The 24,439-nt window shown below is 42.5% G+C and overlaps 1 protein-coding gene and 1 long non-coding RNA gene across 2 annotated transcripts in view; one reads left to right on the top strand and one right to left on the bottom strand.

The window, feature by feature from the left end:
- LOC126872313 (uncharacterized) overlaps window positions 1–22,746 on the top strand; it is a 161,518-nt gene extending 138,772 nt beyond the window's left edge. The window contains exons 7-8 of the long non-coding RNA XR_007691936.1: window positions 2,687–2,736; window positions 20,618–22,746. This is a non-coding gene — a long non-coding RNA (uncharacterized LOC126872313). The remainder of the gene's footprint in view (window positions 1–2,686; window positions 2,737–20,617) is intronic.
- The window catches only part of LOC126872304 (spermidine synthase), a 191,434-nt gene that overhangs the window by 166,031 nt on the left and 964 nt on the right, over window positions 1–24,439 (bottom strand). The window lies entirely within an intron of this gene.

Raw genomic sequence — 24,439 nt, 5'->3', positions numbered from 1 at the left:
TATTTCGAAACTTCTTCGCATAACGTACATCTAGATACAGGCATTTCGCTATCTTCTATCGTTACTTTATGTTAATAGAAATCGTTGCTATACAACAATGGTTAAATATTTATTTTCCAATTCCTTTAAAGACTTTCTACTTTTTGAAATACTTCTGAAATACTTTTTCAAATGCTACTTCTTGATGCCATCGATCGTAGATTCTTGTCGTTTTTACAACACCTCCGCGTATTTTTCTAGTTTGCGAAATACGTATATTTTGTTTTCTTCCGACGCTTGGCACAATCACGCACTTCCTCTCTGACGTCATTATGACGTCACCAGATAATAACACGTACGATAAACTTGTAGAAAGGACGCGTAATGGTAAAAGGCGCAAAGAGGAAATATCGTTCTGTTAATAAAACCTTCGAATAGTGGAACTTTCGTATAATACGACACTCGGATAACAAATTTTCGAATAGCGAAGATGTCGCTGTATTGGTGCATTTTAGGTGATTGGACATTCGGATTAAAAGGGTCAAAAGTCCGGTAACAGGTGACAATTTGTTTGGTGACGTTACAAATCGCACGGTGTACCAAGGAAATAAAACAGTTCCCAGTGAATAATTCAAAAGTATCGAAATCGAACGGCTACCGAACAGATATTCTCTTTTGTTCGCTTTAGCTTGCTTTCTCCAATCCGATCGGAAGAAATTCGATTTTATCATAAGCTGGTGTCTGACTTGTCCCTTTCTTTCCTCGTGTCAGACACTCTTCTGTTATGTCATAAATAACAAGGATATGTATGGAGAGTCCGAGAAAGGGGCACGTGCGTCCAACGATTTCATCTGCGAACGTTGCATGCCATTATATACAGTTCTGTTTAACATACAAAACAAATAAGATAGAACCGTTCGTATGCAGCATCGCGTTCGCCTGGGGATCTCTTTTCTCTGCTTGCCTCGTGAATTTTTCCAACGAAATTTAATTCAGTAGTTCCAGGCGGACCTGCGAGACCAATATGAACATTGCCGCACTCGGGATTCGCCTCTTTTGTTCGTGTATAGACGCGTTTAAAATATTTCCAACCCCGCGTTTCCTATTCTCCAGATATCCAGATTATTTATTACTGCATTATACGTTTCTGCTAGGAAATTCGAAGAATCGACGAGCCAAGCAAAATTTCTCTCTTCAATGTTTTTCAAAAGAATTTGTATTTTTATCGATATAAAGATTTCGAGCGTTTTAGTCCAGTTCTTTATAGTTTAACTGCAATTTGTCAACAGACCGCAAAAACAAATGTCCGCATACGGAAGGGTAATGAGGTCAAAACCTACAAATCCGTCGTTAGCGAAAGAAACTGCACGAGAGTAGAATTAAGAAAAGGAGATCGTCTGTTTAGCCATTGACGAAAGATTCACGGAGATCGGTCTCGAAAAATGTGCGTAGAATCGAGATTCTGTCATCTTTCGTACGTATTCGACAAATTGAAAATCTGGATTTTTCTTCTGGTTGGTTTTGCCCTCTATCCGCCGACTTTTACCCTTCCGAATTCCTGTGTTATCCGCTACTATCTCAAACTGCATCGAATTTGTAGGGAGAGGTTTCGCGTTACGCTCAAGAGCACTGGAAACACGAAATATGTACCAAAGTAATATCGAGATTTGCCTGCGTGTCGCCGATACGTTTGTTTGCTTTTCAGACCATGTCATCCAGGGAAATGGTATTTCTCGTTGTTGATTCTTTCACTGATTTGACGAATAAATATTTCTTCTGTCTCCTTTCTACGAATTTTATTCGACTATTACAACGTATTATTCTTTAAAAAGTGTGCAAATCTCAATGATGGAAGAAACGAAAAATCCGTCATTTATCTGCTATTAGTTCGACACTTTGGCAAATCTCGAAAGCTTTATACGACAAAATCGAGTGGGAAGAATTCGCGTTACGGATATTTTTTCTGCCAAAAGTTCCAAGGATAAATAAGCGAACGAGCAACGTATGTTGTAATTAATCACGAGTGTTTGCGTTCTCATTTTTCACACGTGTCGAGGTCAACCAATGTATCGTTACGTAGCAACCTGTGTTCTATTCAAATTGACAAAGATGATCGTACAGTGATAATCGAATGTTTTTCTCTCGATAATATAGGTTTGTTTTTTCTTTAATATCGTGTACGATAAGCGATATTTAACAAAAGGATTAAATCAAAATTAAGTCGAATCCATTTACTCGAATGATCATAATTGACCATAGTTAACAGTGAACGAAGAAACTTTTAAGGAACAAAATCAAATATATTCGACTATGGATTCCATTTTGCAGCAGGATCGAATACAGCAAAATATAGTTTGACATTAGCGTATTGATTAAATAATATTACGAAATGGTATTTGATAATTATTGACGCAAAGAAATTATTAATTGTAAGCGAATTCAATTTCACGTCCTGTTTTATTCACAACACGCAGTAAAGTCGAAGATGATTTATTTATCCGATAGAGGTATAAGGTTCTCGATGGATACATATATCCTTTCGGGAGTAAGAAAATGGAAAAAAATACTCGAATCGTATTTAATCGGAGAAGAGGCATTAGCAAACTCGTATCATCGAATGCTCCCGGCGATAAAGAGGCGTTTTAAAGCTAGTAATCTTAACATCTGCACCCGTATTAATAATATAATTGGTCTTCTTTTGTTGCAGGTAGAAATCGGAAAAATTGGAAGTCGAAAACCGTATACTTCGAGATTTTGGTAAGCAGCACGCACGAGTCGAAGAAATTATGTACTAGCGTACCGATAATATTGCTGTCAATAATCCTAAGAACATAACGAATCAAGTTGCATCGCAATCGCTTCGCTTATCTTCGAAACATATACATATTACGCAGGATTCCTCCGATTTCCTCGAGATTACCACCACTGTGCTCGTATAATTTACGTTCTATATTCTACAGAAAGATAACAAGTGGAGTGGAGCAACGATTTCTCATGGCTATGTCCGTGCCATTCTTTCCATAGAAAGTAGCGAGCTCGAGGCAACGGTTAGCCCGTAATCTCGATTTATCAACGGACCCTCAATTTTCCTTTGCCGAAGAGCGCGCGCCGAGTGGTTGGAATTAAAGCATCAGAGTAAACGCAGAGTTCCTCGCATTAAATTATGGAAGAGAGTTGTCTTCTTCTATCTAATTTACCCTTCGCCGCGAGTTAAGCTGACGCTTGAAATTAAGCCAGCCCCTATAAATTCATTGAACGGTAACTCCACTTACATTCAACTGTAATTCTTGGATTTTATATGGCAAGTTGGCAGACTCGAACAATCGAGCTCGGTCAGCCTTCGAAGCGGGTCATTGTATTTCTTTGGGTGCAAAGTCTTGGTTTACTTTACTCCGCCGCGCCGTACCGCGCAACGATGAAAGAGAGGGTGTTCGTCGAGAGTTGGAGAGATCGACTTATCGAAATTGACGTTAAGAGTTTCGGCGGCAACTAAAATACTCGACAATGGAATTAAGGCTTTTGGAAGCGATACTGAAAAGATAACGGAGAAATCTCGAATGCATTTTCAGAAGAGGAGATGGACGAATCGCGTACTTACGTGTTACGTAATTTCGTTGGACGAGCGACAGAGATTCTGGCAGAATGTAAGAATTGGACGGGCAGGTCGATTACTCTTTCGTTTTCGGTTTACCGCGCCTGCGATTGCACGTCTCCGGAAGCTGACGCGTTCAGCAAAGAGCGTGTATGTATAGGGTGACAAAGGCTTTTCAGTCGAACGAAGGACAATCAGTCACAACGCGTTGCATCACGATGTTCACGGAACGAGTGTCTGCCACAGAGAGCCTTCTGTATAAACGAGACGAACATTATCGATCCACATCTTCGCAATGAGAAATAATACATTCTCTGGAGGAACGCGGCTGCATCTCGATCCAAAAGAAAATACGCGCGAGCTGAGAATAAACCGTTTCGTATCTCTTTTTCCCTTGGAAGTACGAGCAGTAACGGCTCTGGGTTCTTTCAGCCTTGCTGACTGCTGTTCTCAGACGCATCCATTTGTATCTCAACCTTTCACCTGATTTCTCGGCTCGTTTAATCCGTTCCGTTCATTCAACATAGTCTATCTTCTTCCCCGAACCAATTGATATTTAAATTGAAACGGGCACGCCGTTTCCATGTACTTGTTCCTCGTGAAATTTAAAAGGAAGGTCCCGCTCGATTTCTGAAAAAGGTTCGCAGTTCTCGATGCTTGCGTATTTATGTTTATTTATATAAATTTTAGCTCGTACGGTACGCTTTCGTTCGTAGAATTTTACGGTTATTGTTTCGAATTTGATCGATATATTTTGGTAGAAAAGAAAAGGAAAAAAAACGGACTAGGCTGGACTCTTCGCTGAAGTATTCGACAAATATCTCAACGAAGGAAATAAAACATACGAGTAAGAAAACTTAATTTGCTCGTAAGTAGATATTCGAGCACACGCGAACGATACAAATTGCGAATATCCCGCGAGCTTTCCACGCAGCTTATGCAAATGCAAATGTATCGAGTTTCATCGGAGCCCTTTCGTACCTCGACGAAATATCGAATTCCAGTCGACAATTTCACGCAACCGCTCGATACCTCAATAAAATATCGAAAAACATTTTGAATCGGTTATTCGGAATCGAACGTGGGCAATTTCTCCGAGTACAGTAACATAGGCTATTCTCCTTCGAGCCATTCCATCCAGTGAAATTCCTTTCCAACTTACTCCGATAATCTAGTTACCAGAGGAATATCACCGCACGAATGACGAAGCGACACACGGAGAATCTACTCGATTCGATCCTTCTTGCAATTCGAATTTCAGATGTTCCAGCTTTCCGGCCTCTACCTTCAATCCGCTTCCGTTGATCTCCTCGAATTCCATACGTTTCGTATAGAGATACAGGAGCCAGGTAACGCGAAATATCAGAAATTTTCGCGGCAAGGGTAATGTAGGGCAAACGCCTGCAGATTTTCGCTGGCTTTTTTTCACCGGTAGCCCTTTCAGCTTTCTCATCCCGTCGGCGTACTCCAGGCCTCTGATATATAGCGCGTTTATCGACCGGTTCTTGTCTCGTCGCGGATTAGAAAGAACGGCCATACCGTGTTCAAGCGTGATTCCAATTCCTCGATCGTGTCTGCCCGATAATCACGCCATCGGATTTCTTTCCATGAAGGAACTTGGACGACCCTTCCGTCTCTCTATTCCCTATTTCCTTGCCTATCCACTTCTATCCACTTACGATCGATTGCTTTCCATCGAGGCTTTAATCCTTAACATCGGTTAAGGTGGTCGAACACAGTTGGCTCCGAGTCGACCGAGGATCCATCTTGACCAGACTTTTACCGTTCCATCCATACGAATACCCCTGATGCCGGTTTACTTTCGATTCTACCGAGCCGTACAACCGTAGTTCGGGGACTTTTTTAAAAAAAAACTTTACGGTGCGGTGGTAAGGTCGTACCTACGCACGTAACGGTGCGGATCGTAAAAGATCGGAGATAGTAAAAGCGGCGGTGGTATCGCTGCTTGTGCCGGCTGGATATATTTCAGAGTTCTTGTCCATCCGTTTCTTGCACGAGATATTGCGAGAAATTTCTGCGCGCGGAGCTTTTCTTCTATCAAAACGATTTGGTTCTATCGATTTCTCGAGCGATTCCTTGCTATCATTCTGCGGATCGAACCAACCGACGTTAACTTCCTTTTCTTTTTTTTTTTTTTTAGAATCCACGAACGCTTAGAATTCACGAAGCGCGCACGAAACGCATAACGCGCTATGCAATTAAACGGATAACAGTGATTAGACAATTACCGCTAGACACGCTCGGGTAATACACGCGGAGATTAACGGTTCGCGGCTCGGGAGATTGAAAATCCAACGAACATCGTCGGATTACAACGTCTGGTGATTGGTTTCGCGAGGTGGTCGTAACGCGTGATACTGTGCAATTTCGCGTTCATGATTCGGGGCTTGATCACCGTTGCATCAAACGTTCCTCGTTTCAACGCGATCTTTTTTTCTCTTCCCGACGGAGAATAAAATTTGAAAAGTAACTTTCCTAGTTAGTCGGAAGAATCCTAAATTCCGAAGCGGATATAATTCCAAGGCCGGCTACAGGTTCCCCGAGTTGTGAATCTCGAGAATTATTTCTTTCTTGGAGGACAATAGACCCCAAATTTCCTTTCCATTCGTTCCGTCGAACCGTTTAAATTGGAGGTACAGGTTGTCACGGGATTCCGGTGCGGGAGCGTGTCAATTTTGCACGGCGCCCGCTGAATATGCATCCCTGTGTGTAGCTTTCGATCGAACGAGGGTTGTGCGCACACACCTTGTCGCATTATCCTACGCTCGAGTTCGAAGGCATCTTTTATTTTATCCGACGCCAGGACCGAGAAACAGTCGTGCATCGATTTCACGGAAGAACATTCTGTTCCCTCTGTCGAATATATTGTTAGTCGAGCATCAGCTTAAACAGACTGCACAACGTCGACGGGACAAAGCGATTGATTGTAACACGATAGCGAGGGAATATAAAAGACGAAAGGGGAGAAAGAGAGAGAGAGAGAGAGAGAGAGAGAGAGAACACGACTTTCCTCTTTCTCTATAATACTCTACAAAAGAAATCCAGCGTAGTGATTACCGACAGACGCACTCGAGGAATTGGAATAAAACTCCAGAGAAATGATATTTCTTTTTTCACTCTCCTCTTGTTTCCTTAATTTCAACTTGGAGCCGATTAACATACCAGAGCCTTTCACCTCCTGTTTTCATCTTTCTCCGCTTTCAGAATTCCTTTTGTATCTCGAGTGAGAAACTTCAGACTTTCGGATTATTCTCCAAAGATATAACGCGTGTCCACGATGATCTTCGGGCAAACTTGGTGCGTGCGTTTCGCGCTTTGTACGCGATTTGACTCGTTCGTATCCACGGTTCGTCTTTCTTAAAAGCCCGCGATGTCTATAACATCTTCGGAAATGTGGAACAGAGTGTCCCATACTCGTTCGTTTAAACGCATCTCCTTCTCGCTTCTTTCGGCCGTCCAGTCCATCTAACCACTCGATCGCAAGTGCTCGTCTCGAGCAGAGCAATTGGCGTTTCGCGTCATTTCGCGCGAAGCAGGGGAAGCTGGAATTCCGTTTACCGTCGAACACGTCATGGAGACGAGCGTTAAAGGAAAAGGGAAAACGTTCGAGCGAGAAGTCTTCAACGAGCAAGACAACGACGATTTGAACAATGCTCAAACTCGTAGAAGCTGCCAGTGATTACATAATCATAGCCTAGTAAACACGTACAATGAGAACGAATCGTTACGTGGATACTCGGTGGTGGTGGTGGTGCTGCTGCTACCGCCGCTCTCGCTACCTCGTATCTGTCTTTCTCGTTCTACGCTGTTAGCTATAGTGTCTGCGGACGAAAAATCCGACATGGTACTCGTGGACGTTCTAATGCCGTGCCGTGGTCGGCGAGCTGAGAGGTTTTCATCGTAGGCTATCCACGCTCGTGGGAATCAGGGCTTTTTATCGGGCATAGTCTGCCCTCTCTTTCCCTCTTCCTCCATCGACATCGCCATCGCCATCCATCCTTCTTTATCGTCCTCCACCTTTCTCTCTCCGTCCCTTTTTCTCACCTCTTTCTCTTACTCTTTCGTTCGCCCCTCTCCTCCGGACTCTCTTTTCATCTCTTCACTGTTCCTCTTTCTCCCAGTCTGGCTTTGTACACGATACAGACTTTCTGCGGTATTACGTGGGTATACAGGGTGTCCGATCTAACGACCCTTATCCGATTCTCGCGTTTTCCAAAACGATCCTTCGTCTTTTTTCTTTTCTCCTTTTCTTTTTTTCGAATATTCCCATCCGGTAGATACCGACAGCTCCGCTTTGTTCGTTTGTTTCACTACGCTCGTCCTTTCTGACTTATCGCGTGTCCATCGTCTCTTTTTTCCTCTTTTTTTCGTTTCGTTTCGTTTCCTCGATTTCGTACGTGGAACCATCCTCGGCTCGATGTTTGACGAATCACGGAACAGGCGCTTTTATGGAAGAAGAACTTTTTCCAGCTGGATTTTTTGCTTCGCGCTGGATGGAATAATCTGCGCTGATGACGATTTTCTCGGTGTTTCGCGTTGCTCGACAGGTCGATTTATTTCGCAATTTATTTTTCGTGGAAATACCCGAAGAAGGTTTAAATCTTTACGAGTGAAATTTTGTTTGCTTCTTATAGGAGAAAGGCGGCTTATCGAACGCATTCCACGACGTTGCACGAGCCATAACGCATTCGGAATGGTAAACGACGTAAACACCAGAAACGAAGATTTTCGATAGAAACGAAATACCGTGCAAGTTAATTGAACATCGGTGCCATCGAGCCGAATCCATGCGTTCGCGAGACACCCCATATAAACGTCAGGTCATAGGCTTCTTCTTTCTCATTCGCGAACGCCACTTTAGATCCGCTGTTCTCTTTCTCTCTGTCATCTCGCGACCGTTTCCCTTCCCCGCGTGACAGCAGCGCAGCCGTCATCGGTATTAGCTTCAGTTCGAAACTAACTCCTCCGCGGAAAAAATCTCAACAGACGCGACTCGTCTCCACTCGGTTTCCACTACTTTTCCACTGCCATGCCACCGCGAAACGAGAAGAGCGAAGAAAGGAAGGCTCGTGCCACTTATCCAGCGCGTACCATCGAGACTCCTATGCGCGAGCTCACGGTTTTACGACGGAATCTGTTTATCGCTGGAAAAGAACCGCTCCTCGGCGTGTGTTCACGTGAAATTGAACGTCGAGTGGCACTTCGTCGAGCGTCGAATATACACGCAGGAAACGGGAAATTTTTCAAGACGAGGGAGAAAACTTTCCTTTTTCTCTTCCACATTGTACACGTCTGTCGATTTGTTCTTTCCCTTTCATTTTTCTCAACCCTTTTCTTCCTGTTATGTATTTTGTTTTTTCTTCCTATACTCGAGTCTGCTCGAAACGTTTTCCACGAACGTAATGGCGCGCGCACGGACGATGGGCGATAATGATAATAGGAAAAGCTTTTTTCCAAGCTTCGGAAAGATTCAAAGAAATTTGTCATTAACGAAGGCTATGCCGCTGACGGAAGAATAACGTGAAAGGCCAACCAACGTTTATCGTAAAGAGGCTTCTTCGATCGAAAGGTTTCTTTACGCCGGTTCAGGATCTGCTCTGCTATCGACTTTTAGAGAAGGGAAGAGAAGCGATTCTTTTAATTGCGACTCGGTAACGATACTTCGACCCGGTCGCTCGTTCTCATTCGATCCTTCGCGTACAGGCGAGTAGAGAATGATTTCAATCACCGCGTGCTACGCGCATCCCTCTCGCAATTTCTACTCTTCGGCCTTCCGAACCGCTCCAAATCTATCAGAATTGTACGATTTTTGCCGAACCACCGATCATTTGTCCTATCGTCTTCCTTTCCTTTCCTTCCCCCCCCCCCCCTGCCCCCTTGATTTCGATAGAGACTGAAAATTCTATGTTATAATTCCGCTTTACCGTCCGAAGAGTCTCAATTTCTCAAAGATAATGTTTGCGGAAAACGTCGTTTCCGACACGCGAAAGCTGTAATATCGGAATTCTAATTGGAGAAGCTAATATTTAAGTTTGGCTCGAATACATATCTCCCTTATCTCTGGTGTTACACGATCGTAGGATAGTTAGAGAGAAATCGAGAAAATCGGGAACCAAACTTTCCAAGCGTTTTCAGGTCGTTGGCTGGCGAGTTCGTTCTCGTTCCATTAGCATCCGAAAAGTGAGGAGAGCGCGTTCGAGATCGTCGAGAAAGATGAAAGAGGAAGTCTGTTGTTTGAATAAAGGAAAGAATTATTGTAATCATGGTTTGTCATGCCGGTCATGATAACCTCGGTTTTCTGGTGGAGCCCTCTGCTCGTGCCACGACTATGTGACCGAAATCAGCGGTTACGATCGTTTCTTCCTGTAAAATTCAACCGCTGCGGGTAAACGTTCCCATATCTGGCCATCTTCCTTTTACTATCTTTTGCCCTCTCTTGTTCGGTCTCTTCTTTTTCGGCTGGTAGGTAAATACAGCTCGCTGCTCGACGAATATTTGTACGTAGGTTGCATTTTAATTAAGAAGCGATGCCATCTCGACGAAGATTTGGCCAAGCCCGACGGTTTTAAAGCGAACTATGGGGGAATAAAGTTTACAAGTTAAGACTCCCCGGAAAGAAAGTTGCTCCGCGTTTTGTGAACGAGTTACGCGTCGCGCCGTCCCAGTCATACGCAGATATTTTAACTTTTTACGTCGGGAAATTGTTTCGTACGCCAAGCCGCTGAACTTTTATCCTCGCGAAACACGATAATTTTCCCCCTGGTAAGAGATCTCTGCGTGGTCCACCAGTTTTCTTTCGTTCGTTTTATTCGCTCTGTAAGCGTCTTTTGGAAAGCGAAAATAGTCGTACGATATCTTGACAAACCCCTGCTACGCAAATACCTCTTTAACGTAACGTTGATTCTCTTATAAAAGTATCAGCGATACGAAAGAGTAGGAAGAAAGTAATTCGAATCAAAGAATATAAATATAAATGATTTTTGTCTGTATAAATACGAATTCGAAATTTCTGGTTGGAGAGATATTTCATCGATCGATCGACTGACCGATCGGTTTTTACGAACGTTTAGAGTCTAACAAGACAATAGAGAAAAACAAAGGAAGGGGATCACGACAATGACATCAATGGTGGCAGCGGCAGTAGCGAAGGATGTAAAAGCAACGAAGCGTCGAAACCACAAACTCGTGCGATTCGATAGCCGTAACCTTCCGGAAATATATTAAAACAGGATGTTGGTCCCGCTTCCTCTCGAATTACCAAATACGCGTGTCGCTATTCTCGTTCGCCCGATATTACCTCTACGAGCTTCCGTCAATTTTTATTTTTATCGTCGACTTTCGGTCCATGGTCCTATTCCTTTTATTTCTTATCTTAACTGCTTACGAGTTAATACCTTCAAACTTTATCCACATTCTATGCTTCGAGCTACGCGTGGTACTCGCGTTTCGTTCGATCGAACCTTGGCACGTAGAACGCAGCTCAGCGTTCGCTCGGTGAACGAGCGTTGAATTTGCACGGTCCTTCTTCGTCCCTTGCATCCCTTTCGTTTTTTCCCCAGTTTCCTGTGCTATCCTTCCTTCAGCGCATAAGGCTTCTTACGCGTATCGTGCGATCATTGTTATCGATAGGGACGAAGGTGCAAAAGAATCCGGAGGACGAGCACCGACGCGGCGCGTTTGCGGTATTCCTTTACGATCGCTCCACCGTATAATCTTATCTGTCGGGAGATCGATCGGTTTTGCCAAAAGCGAACAAGACAGGAGGAGATCGAGAGAGCCGAGTCACTCGAAAGACATTCGATAGCGGTTTCAGAGGGATGACAGCATGGTTCTGAAGCCCGGTTTCTGAAATAACTGCCGAACAACTGCCTTCGTGTAGGACTTTTCTTACGCTTATCTCCCTTGCCTCATCCGTCCGTGTACGTAATTCGATGCTGATTCCACAACCGATTCCGCTTGATCTTCTCGTGGCAGAGCGAACAAATTCTCCCTTTCGAGCAATCATAATCGTGTACTCTGGTCAAATATTTAACGTTTAAAGAAAGAGTTTAAATAAAGCTTCTGAAACGATCGTTTAAACGATAAATTCGACAGGTTTATTTACGGCGATGAAGCCGAGCAATTATTATTTTTCAGCCGCTGGAAAGTTATCAACGTTCATCGGTAAAAGAAACGTCAATCGTCAAAGCGATATTTTATAGTTCGTACAATGAGAAGTTTCGAAGGCAACTCGCAAAAAGAAACGTAACCGCGTACAACTCGTCGAAATCGTTTTATACGAAACAACCACGCGATCCATCGGTGTTCGGAAGCAATCGCTAGTTCGCGCGGCAGGGGAGGAAACACGATTTCCGCGAAGCAAACGAATTCCGTGCACGTTGAACGCTACATACGAAACTTGGCAAATGTATTTGCTGAATTTAATTTAACGCGATGTTTTCGTTCGAGCTTACGAGAGGAAGCGGATCTGCGAAAAATGATCTCAGTCTGCGGTAACGCACAATCGGCCGTTTACACGATTCTCTTATTTTAATGCTGCGTAGGTAAACCTGGATCGTCGCTGACGTTTCTTCCTACAAAGAGACGGAGTTTTTATTTCTATGGAAAGGTGTCTCGAGGATCGGGAAGGGTTGAGAACAATCGGATGATTTCAAAATGAACTCTTTGTTCTAAACGCGCGTCTTGCGATTCGATTATCTCGTAGCGGGCTTTAATATCGCCTAGAAGACCGGCAGGCCGTTTCTCCAGCGAGCTCATCGTGTGGGACGTTAGTCGACGTAAAACCTGAAACTTTCTCTTAATAACTCGTAACATAAATACACGCTGGCCGGCCGGTACCGGATAGAGTGAAAACTGCCGCGTAGCGGCCTGTAAGAAGAGCATAATTTACACCCCCGTAGAAAACCGGGTTGGCTGCTTAACGCCGCGTCGTCCTTTTTTTTCCCTTCGCTAACCCTCTTTTTCTTTCGCTTCCGCAGACTCTCCCATTGCGCGCAGGAAATTTATTCGAAAATATCCGGTGAATTATTTTTCTCTTAAGCCCGTTCCCGTTGGAAATTAGAATGAAGTTACCGCGAGAGAAACTTCTCGACTCTCAGCCCTTACACGCGCGCACACACGCGCACACACGCGCTCGTCCACCATTCTCCCCCTTCCTATTCCCTTCGTGGTATTTCACGTAAACTGGTCGGAAGGTGGTGCTTCGTATGGTAGAAAAATTTCCACCAAGCGGCAAACGACGAAGCGGAGCCGAAATCTAAATCCGTACGCTTCTCTAACGGCTCGTTTGTCATCGGAAAATTTCCGAGAGGGAGACGTTTGCGGGTAATCTCCCGTGGGAGGTGCACGAGGGGATAATAGAACGTTGTTCCGAAAGAAACAGCTGGAACAGAGAACCGGCTGACTGCCCGATTCGCTGCTTAAAGACGACGATTCCATTCGATCGAAACGACTTTTTTCGCAAAACTTACGCGGTGAGCGGCGACGAAACGGCCTTCGAACCTTCGTTCCTTCTTCCGCCCAGTCGCTTTCCAGACTCTTTCTTCGTCTTTCCGCATCGCGTTTGCGCCAGTCGGCCAACTTGAAGCGAAAATGGAAATTCAAGGGTGGAAAGGACGGAAGTTGAAGGAAGGCGCGGGCTGACTACCGGAACGAGGCGAGAGTGAGAGATAAGTGGGAATACAGTTTACGCGGGGAATGGGAAGTACTTAAAATTTACACGTTAGTCGGCGTTTTCGTTTTATCCTGTTGCCTTCTTATCTATCGTGGGGCGCGCATCTAAACGGGAAATAGCGAACGTAGCGTTGTTGCGTCGCCACGTTTAAACGTAAAGCGTGTTACGTCCACGATTTCCGTTACGGTATAACAAATGGAGTTTCCTTCTGGTCGCGCAAAAACACGAAATCTGCTTAAGAAACCCGAGACTCGAAACCCTTCGGTATCCTGCTGCATTATTGTGGCTGGTCGTTTTGTTGCTTGCGAGTCGAGCGTTTTGTAACTTAAGGACGTTACCGAGCGGTTTATAGCACGATCGTGGGGACCGAGATAAGCATTTTGGATTCGTGAACGAAATGACGATCAGATCGAACCGCTCGTTCTATAGATGGCTGTTACCTTGACGATTAAAAGTCTGTGCAAGCGCGGTAGCGCGTAAATCGCTGTTCGTTATTGTGGCTAGATTCCATTGGCTAGTACCCTGAATATTAATTAAATCGGATGTTCGATTAAATTCAAAATCTTTGCGTTCACGATAGAACACAACTTCAATCTTGAACAAGATGCAGCGTGTATTTTATAATATAACGTATTGTATTGTACGTTATATAATAATATATATATGCATGTAATATAGGAAATTACGTGTGGTTCTGCTTATGGTTTCCATTAGTACCAGTGGATTACGTATTCATAGATACTACGTCGAATCCCTGTCAAATTATGCATGCTATTATGAAATAGGATTTCAAACTTTTTACCCAACAACTTACTTCGGTAGTTACTAACAGTTTGATTAAAACTTTCAGCCGCTTCTTTCTTGGTTATAGATACGAATAATTGGCATTCTTATCTATGAATATTCTCGGTTATTAGATTCGTTAAAGGTATTCATTCTCTGTTCCTGCGAACAGATTTCGATGACGTAGAATGTCAGCGATGACGATGACAATAGTAGCTGGAGCGCGCGTCTAATAGATGGAAGCAGTAGGCTTGACCCACTTCGATCGTGACAACAAAGAAAAAAAGTCTCGACGATTCTCCGGGGTCATGAGCCGCGGACGCGAGAAATTAAAACTCGTTCTTCCTCTTGGTTGCCTTAGTGGGCACAGCCTGCCAACAAAAGTCACATGTGCCTGCTGCACGATTCCCCTCGTACACGCGGCTCTCGTTTCTTCTTCCTTTAAATCCCATCTGCGTCCAATTTTCCTGTTTCTTCGAAGACGCTGCCGGTTAACACCGGTACCGGAGCTTCGCCTCGTGGAGAAGCTCGCGTCATCGCGATCTTGCGAGAGCTTATTACGCTCGAGCCTGATTAGTCCAACGGCATACTGCCTTTTCTTTTTTAATCTTACGCCTGGTGTTTCGCGAGATTTATACGGTGTCAAAAATATGCTAAGAAAATTCCTGGTGCCATTTTCCGTTATTTTCCACGATTCGTAAGTACACATTTTGGCATTTTTTCGTCTTATTTAGACGTCTCAACAGTGCCTTTTAAACTTCACCGTCCAACACGAATTTTGTTCCGCAATATTCGTCAGCTACACGAATCCGTAAGCAGAATTGCTCCATCAGTCTTTTCGAAAACGTGAATTTTTCTAAAAACACTCGACTTTCTACAAAAATTAGGTGTCGCGTGAAAACTAAAGATTTACTTTTTCGACAAAGTTACTGGAAGAGAAGCTTTCCGCATCGTTGCGTTCTTTCAAAATTCTTGCAAACACAAAAGGAGAAAGAACGCGATCTGAATTCGCAAGAGATTTCGAAGCGGCAACTATCAAGAATCAACGTACCCATTTACATCGAAGAGCGTTCGATGAATTATTGAAACGATAGATTTGAAGAAAAAAAAAGAAAAGAAGACGAAGAAAAAGAAAGGGAAAGAGGAGGAGAAGGAAAATGTGGAACAAGAACGTCCCGTCGTTCGTTCGTTTCCCATGACGATGTCGTCGGGCAATTAGATTTAGTGCTTCTTGCTCGTACTCCATTTTCTTTTGTCTCTGCATTCTAGAATTCTTCTTTTCTCTCGCATCCTTGTACACGCACACGGATGGAAAGAATGCTCACGCGACCGAACGAAAGGGCGCACAGTTTCGTTTATTCTCATTGAAACTTTCCAAGCACATCCCCATTTGTCTCCTCGCATTCTTTCGTCTCCTCTTTTTCTTCCGCCCTCCTCTCTACCTCTCTACACCCCCTTTCCCCACTTCCGCCGTCGCTTGTACCTTTTTTCCATGTAACGATGAATCTCGGATTGTTATCAAGCTACGAGGGCTCTTTAATTTTTCGCTCGAAACGCTGTTAATTTTAAGCTCGAAACCTTCGCGTACAAAGAACCTATTTTTTCGTTACTTCTATGGTCATATTTGAAACTGGTAGCAAAATTCTAGAAATTCGCCTTTCACAACGATACAGACAATTCTCTTCGAGTTTCTCTAAAAATCATGGAATAATAAGGTTTTTAGCTTTGTTATCGAAGATGGTACGTGATCTACGTTCGATGCGCTTCTTGGTATTTCAAACAGCGTATAATTTGCACAACGTTAAGTAAATAACGCGAAAATAAAAATTAGTCTCGTTAAATTCTTAGATCGACGTCTTGATTTAATTCGAAAGATACGACTCGAACAAGATCATAGTTCGTGGTAAAAACGCGCCGTCGATAATAGCTTAAGATATTTATCGTATTTAACGACTTGCCATACTGTCTTTGAGAGACTGACAGATCAATACACGCTTTCAAACACATCGTTCTATTACCTCGAGCACTGACACGACAATAACCTATCGATGACTGATCCTAATTCGCTCGAAAAGAACGATAATAACGGTGTCTTGAAGCTCCTATATCAGTTTTCGTAAGCTACACCACTGAATACACAAGTATCAAACGAACTTTATATCCATCTAAACCGAATAGCAGTTATTCGAACGGATAATCAACTGTAATGGAATTACATACTACCGAGCACGATCCAACGTGAATAATTTACAGGATCTTTAATACCGTCATGGATCGCTGATGGGCTGATGTAATAAATTAAATTAGAAGCAGACACTACGGGGATTCACGCCTATGCCACGCCTCCGTGACACGAGACGCTAACATATATAAATCACGGGAAAACGATGATTTATGTTCCGACGACGATCGTTAAAAATGCCTTGGGAAAGTAGCGTGTCCTCTTTGAAACTCGAGGAGGTCGATAAATCTCGTCCAGCTCGTACTACATAAGTGTAATTACGAAGCACATCAATTTTTATACCGTTAACAGCTTGTTTCAGACATCATTCGCACCTCTCTACGAACAGTCTATGAGATAATCGATTCAACGAAGAGCATTTACTGGGACTACAGATTTTGTCGCAAAAAGATCGATGAATATATGAAAGAAAATAGAACTTTCCTTCCAGGTTCTTCGTCGACGAATCTTACAGCATATAGAACGAAGAAGCGGAATTCGATAAAGATCGACTGAGAAAAAATTACGTATCGTTAGTATTTAATGGATTAAACCGGATTCGTCTCTGGATACGTTATTCGTTTCCTCCCTTCCGACATTTCTATTTCGTTACACCGCTTAACGCACCCAGAAGTAATCGCTCCACCATCGAAGGAAACAATTTCTCTTTTATCTTGCAACAGCGTAATTTGTACGATCTGTTTCACGCTGTTCGATTAATTCCACGATTTTTAATCCATTTTCGTTCTTCTTCGGTAGTATCGAAAGTTCCATAGTTCACCTTTCGTTAATGGCCGTGTATTCAGACTCCCGCTTTTGGAAGCTACGCGTGCGTTAAACGGTCACGCGGAAGTCCCATACATATTAAACGATCGTGTAATTACGAATGTTTGCTTAACCCCTTCCGTGCTGCTGCCGGTGGCGCCGCTACTGACCCCCTTTTCGCTAGTTTTCTCCTTGTTCGTCTTTTTTTCCGGCTTCCTGTCACATTTCGTATATATATAAACACCTCACGGCGCGGCGTCTGGTTATGGACAGAGGCAACCAGATAAAGTGGCAACGAAGTCACTTCAGAGCATCCGACGTGACATTTTTAACCGTATATGCGTTCTTCCCTATTGCCATTTCTATCTCCCCGTCCCATCTTTTCTTTCCCTTTGTATCGTTGCAACTTTTTATACGATATAAAGCACGCCAAACTCAGATTCAAGTCTATTTACGACATACTCGAAAACACAAACGCTCTCTTTTATTTTTCTATTTTTGTCTCAGCTTTCTCTTCTCCGTTTTGACGTTTATTCTTTCCTCTCGTCGTTTTGCTGTCATTCAGACTCTCCTCCTGATTCACCCTGATCCCCGTTCGTTCACGCAAACACGCATCCACGCATACCAAATGAAAGCGCACTCTGTCTCCCTTCGTTCGCTGGCACCGTTCATAATCGCTCTCGTCATCGCATGATTCCGGCTGCATTACTTCGAAGAAAGACCGCTTTCACAAACGCTGCCAAACTGCCTGCGGTCGTTAGCCTTTATGATGCACGGGGCTCAACAATTCGGCGTCTATCGATCGACCATAGCTTCGTTTCTTCCCGATCGCCGACGTTGTCGCCGACCTCGTCCGAGGCGAAACTCAATTTTATGACCACTGCTCGTCAAATCGATTAACACGCTAAATTCCTAACAAATATTTGGGTAGCATAAACGTAACGATACTCTATCGCACGTCGCTATTCAGAGACAATTGTTTGTATCGTAACAGGTAAGAAGAAATGAATTGTTGTTTCACGTTAACTCTCAACTGGTACCGTTCGATTATAGGCGATTATGACGATTTCAATTAGATTCGTCGTTCATTAGTTAGTACCGATACAAGTTTCCTCTCCTTTATCAAAAGTTAGGCTTTCGTAGCTAAAATTCCGTATTTCTAATTTACCGAATTTCCATGATTTAGAATGTTATATAACCTGTGAAGAAGAGACAGGTTCTTCAAGTTAATAAAAACATCGAACGTATTAGTTTCTCTATAGAATTTCACGTACGTAATTTTATATGATCCTTATTAGTACGCGTGAGAAGATATTAGTACGGAGGTGATGTAAAGTGTGCCAATTACACAAGATACGGTTGGATCGAATCTCCTACCATGTTACACGTAATCGGAAACAAGCTGGCTTGGATCTTTTTACACCATCAATTACACAATTCGATTCACTTGCGTGTTATTAATATTATTATTCCATATGCACTCTGGGCGCCTCGTAAAAGCAATGTTTCGAATTCGCAAGTTTTCTCCCATCTTTTATCACAATCCTTTGGTTTTTGTCACATCGCTAATCAACGAATCGAAGAAGGGTCTAATCGGACGATCGTTGTTTTTATCCCGAATCGAAATCATCTGAACTCGAACTTAATTTTCCAAAAATACAGATAGTAATCACAAAGGCTAAGCTAACGAATTTCCATCAACCATTCGATTAAACATTCAACGATAGTTGAAACGAAGGGAGTAGGTCATCGCGTGGCTGGCTAATCTCTCGTTTAGAGGCTCTGATCGCGCTAATGAAAATCGCGAACCTAACTAAATTCAAAACGGGAATTTCTCTCTTGGAACAGCACCAGAGTAACCGTAGAACGAAACCAACGATTAATCGACTGATCGATCGTTACGATCGGTAAAAAGGGTTTCCATTCGAGTTTCAAGTGGCTTCGATCGAACTGAACGACGAATCGTACCGGATCGAGGAAACGAATCTTTGGTTCGATCGAGGGAATCCTCGAGGTGGAAAGCAGCTTATTGACGCGTGCATTTGCAACTGGAGACACTCAGGTGTTGCGGCCACGACGAACGAGCGACCGTGCGTGGCTGTGCGGATGGTACAGGCCGACAGAAAGGAGCCAAGCCAAGAAGGAAGACCGTCGATGTAATGGTGAAACTATCTTGGGTTTATGCTCCGGTCACTGACATCCAACCGTAACGCTATACTCTCCGCTGCTGGACACCGAGTTTGCCCTCTGACAAACTGCGTCTGCAGATGGCGGATCTCTCTTTCGTGCTACCATCTTCCAGGCTGCCACGGACACCAAATAACCATCAGATATATATCTCTGTATACATAGAAAAATACCAACTTCCTGAAATCTGGTGGATGCGTGGAAATTGACCACTCTATCTCTTCGGGATGGAGCGTGGAATCGGTCAGGTTTGACCTTAGCGGATGGAGCAACGGAAGAGCAGGAACACGCAAGACCGAAAACCCTTTATAACGTGGACACTTGGCAAATTAGAGTTATACGGTGACTCACCGAATTATTTCAATACCTGCTACAAAAACGTCTTACGAATACGTTACGCGCGCCGTACAAAACATTTTGAAATCTCATTAGCACTGCGGTGAGTCGTGATGTCGTGAATGTCTTTTTATGTTCCAAGAAGCATTTAATGAAAATCCGATTTCCACGAATAACAGGCCGTAAATATCGAACGAATACGAGAGATAGAAATCGCTATATAATAATAATAATAATAATAATAATAATAATAATAACAATAATAATACACATATACATATACATATAAGTATCGTCGTCCCAAAATTTTAAATAAAATTTCTATCTTCTCTAAACCCGGTGCGAAGATGTTTTATCAAATGTTCAAACTCTGAAGTTGCAACGTAAATTGCTAATTACTTTCCCGTGGAGATTCCCATCGTCGCGAAAGTGGAAGATTAATAACCATCGATTAATTTGAAATTAGATTGATCTTTAACAGGCTTTCGGATACATTTAAGTTGCTGTTAGGCGCACTTATATGGGTGGCTGTTACTACGGCACGGCATAAACTGTGGTAATCGGTTTAGGGGCCCTCGCTCACGGTCGATCAGGTATTTAGCAAAGTGTATGTAACGATGGGATTACGTATGATTCCGACACACTCGAGAAATAGAACAGTTACAGTGTTTTTACATCGTCTTATCGAAAAGAAGCGTTTGTCGAAAATCTGATTACTTCAAGCTGCTGACTCGTTAAATTTTACGATCGAACGCTCGATTAAGAATAAAAGTTACAATTGATTTCGATTCGAAAAGACATAGAAAGACTAAACTCTTTGTAAACTTGGTAGCTATTTCCAGCGATAACGCGATAATACCACGATCAAACATTCGGGCCACCGTTTTATCGATCATCGAGTTCACCGTTTCAAACACAATGAACTCCTTAAAAAAGTCTTAAAAACGATTAGAGTCCGTTCTGCTAAAATCCGTTCGTTGACCCCGTCACCCTATGAATTATTTGCGGCCTGAATGGAATCTATTGGTAAATATCACGCGTCTTTTCAATTCTGTTTCAGCCGAACCACGAACAATGGAGATTCGAGTGTCGTCTCTCGAGGCAAAGGGAGAAAGAGCGAATAGTAGGATGAAACATGGGTACGGTCTTGATTCCTTGGCTGCCACTGCTGAGTGCGGAGCTTCGCACAGTTCTCTCCGCGCTCTTCACTTCTTTCTTTCCCTTCGATTCTCTCCTTCACTATCCGACAGCCTATTTTTCCGCAATTTCTGATGACTCTCGAGGTCCCTGTCTTACCGGTAACTCATTCCCTCGGATCTACTACACTCTCGATGAAGAATCTCTGCGCCTCTATTTTCCAGTGTCCTCGTGGCGGCGCTATTGCGTAAAATCGGAGAAGAGGTAGCGAGTTCCTCGCCCGGAGCAACGTGACAACGGAAAGAAGAAACACTCGAGCATGTCCCAGCGGTGTAAAATTCGAACGTTACGGTCGGGCCTGACTCTTTGCTCTGCCCGTACATTTCCTTCTGGGTGAGCAAAGTTTCAGGTGTGTCCGTGACAGTCTATCGTCGCAGCGTGTCATTTCTTCCCTCGGCCTATGGATCCATCATAGTCGATGCAACGAATAACGAACAATAACAATCTCCAGTCGAGCGTTGGCATTGAAAAACTGCCATCGACTGGAAAACGTCCAAACTATACTAAAGTCCACCGTATCTAGTGATAAATCGAGTCGTAAAGTTCGTTGTGTAACGAGAAGAATATTTCTTGTATTGGCTCGCGAAGCGATATACAAATATGTACAGGAACGAAGAATCCATTCGTGTTTTTTTAACAAAAGCTATACCGTTTTCATATGCAAAAAAAAAGATCTGTGATCAACGAGTTACGTTTCATATGTTTATTATAAATATTATACGCGAGAGACGCGAATCGGTTTTTAAGATTAAAAGAGCGGTGAAACGGCGAAAAGATGAAACGGCGAAATTTTTGAAAGCAATACTATATCGGAATGGACCGTTTTCAAAGTATCGATGCCAGAAATTCGATAAAGCGTATGAAAGCTAACGTTTCCTTGAAAATAGTTGATTTACGAGGGTAGGCAGGGCGAAGTACGCGATAAATATCTAGGTGGAAATCAAGCATCCTCGACAGTACTCTTACGCCTGAAATTTGCTTTTTACCTGGCCCTCGTGCTCTCTTACTTTGAGAAAATAAAGGTGAGCAAAGTTTCAGGTGTGTGAGTGCGTTGGAATCAACAAGTAAACTCGAATGGTAAGACCTTAGAATAAAATTCGGAATTGCGCTGCTTCGATGGATCTCTTGTAGACAAAAGTTGTAATCGTATCAAAAGGAGAAATTATATTCGCCCAATTTTCATTACATCGGAAACGCGATTAAAGAAATTATTATATATGTATATTATATTTGCGAATCATTCACGTACATGTTGTGATTCAAATAAAATATCAATGCGCTTAACCTCTAATTGAAAAGAACTAGAAATTTTTCCTAATCGCAAATTTATTTCTTTTGAAAATTTGAGAATTTCAATGCTACGATAAACGACTCTAGGAAGAAAGCTAACCTTGCGGAATAAAAAGCTTCATCAATGTCGCAAAAGATACGTCTAAGAGCGAGTCTAAAATTAGCAATGAAATTAGGCAGGCCTTGGAAAGACTAATAAATCAACTGAAGCGTTACGATCTGGTTTCCGTCACTGTCAGGCTTCCTCCTATATATGTAAATCAATAACCAACTGGTTTAAAGCCGATGTGGTTGAGAGAATCCAATTTCACACATTTAAACTTTTATATTTAAAATTATATTCCATCACGTGTAAATAACGAGTCTTTAATTCGTTCATTCTTGTATGTGAAATCAAGCAGATATTGTACGATAAAAAGTAACTGAAAGAACTATTAAAAAATTAAGAGAACAACCTGTGCAAATTATTTAAGTAGTAATAATATCCCTAACTTTATATCCTGAAAACGGTTATAATGCTTACACCTGTACACGCGCGAATCCCATTCCTAACATTTTCATGAAATAAACAAAAATTATTTATCACAAACGAACCAATTATTAACGCGAAAGTAAAGATGTAGACGAGCTAATTAAAATTTGTGAACCCTACTCGCGAATTAAGTTATCACCATCCGCTACTTAAGAACCGATTACCAAACGAATTACTTATCCAATAATATTTAATCGTCTTCGGTAAAGTAATGACGACAAGGGACAACGATAATCCCACGAATTATTTCCATTTAAATACGAGTTTACCCCAGGCAGTTAATTCATCAAAAGCGTGCCATCACCGAAAGGGGAGCGCGCAAGAAGTTATTAGGACTTCTAGATTTATGCTCGGCCTTTGACTTTCACCGTTCAAACCTAGAAAAGCAACGGATCATAGTCGCGAAGGACGAATTTTGGAATTTTAGAATTTTATGCGAAGAAATTGCGTTTTTAACGATTATTATAGCAAGGTATTACATCGATACCGCCATTATACCGACGATAACTTGGCAAGTTCGTTATTACCAAAAGTTTCTATCATATCGGCGTTAATAATATTGCAGGCATCGAGTTTAAACTGTTAACACGTCGACCAGCCGGTATCGTGCATTCGAAATGTATTATTCGCGATAAGAACAAGCCGAATTATCGTACTTTGTAAAAGAACCAGACATTGGACAAGTTGTGTGTGTGTTATCTGCTTACGTTCTTTATTACACTTTTTCAACGGCGTAGATTAATTGGAAAAGTTGCTATCCGATAGTTGAATTCTTTACCCCGACAACGTTCGCCGCGAATGAACAAGGGAAATTATTTCTATGCCGCAAATGAACACGGAACGTGAAAATGATGGTATTGGCAACATATAAGGGGTATATTAGTTTTCGAAAGAAACGCTTAAATACAAAACGATATCGCCTCCTTCTCCTACAAACGTATTGAAAACCGAATAATAGATATTTATTCACTGGCGACTATTCGTTTTTTATTTTTTTGCGGCTTTAGCGTCAAACCGCGTTCCCATTCGTCCTCACGTTCGTGAATTAAACGTATGCCGTATGCAGATAAACGCTTAACCCGGAATCGGACAATACAATTCGACGTAAACGAATCCTCATACGTGATTCCTACGAAAATATACATGTTTTTATTCGTTTGTCGAACGCAACCCGTGGAAAACAAAGCTATAGGTGGTAATCGATGCGGATACGCGTACATATGTAACATATTCACAACTGTGAATAGAACGATTATAGATTGTCGTGGAAATAGAGAAGATCGCGATCGTAACCGGAGAAATAACGCCACAGGTCGACCTTCGTAAGAGAGGAATTAGTTTAAAATTCTGTTTTGGTTAACATCTCGGAGATTGGAAAGAACTATAGTGGTCGGTCGTTGCGTAGGTGATTGGTGAAACGACAAACCTGAAGCGAATATACAGAAGTAACGTGTTAAGCTTTGCGCAATATCTTGTCAGGACAGAATGGATATCTCTTGCGCAATATCTATAAATAAACTAGTCCATAGACAGACCATAATAACGAACCTTTGCATTGCACGGGACAGGAATAATAAATCTCCTTTTAGATTGGCAAATTTGCAACAATATGCTTCATTGCCGAGACCCGGCCGTTTCTTCCGTGCGTTTCACGGTTTATCGTGGATAATTTGTCGACTGGTTCTCGCGGCACGGAATATATAAATCTATCCCCTATCGACTCACCCACCTGGATTATTTGTAACCGAGTACATAAATTGAGAAATTTCTATCTTCGATCAGATTCTACTTTTTAATTGATAGTACTCAATGTGAAATACATGCGAAATAGTAATATTGAAAGTACAAAATACAAAATTACTT

This window comes from Bombus huntii, chromosome 13 (assembly GCF_024542735.1).
Source record: "Bombus huntii isolate Logan2020A chromosome 13, iyBomHunt1.1, whole genome shotgun sequence".
Classification (NCBI taxonomy): Eukaryota; Metazoa; Arthropoda; class Insecta; order Hymenoptera; family Apidae; genus Bombus; species Bombus huntii.
This window is presented reverse-complemented; position numbering and strand designations above follow the sequence as displayed.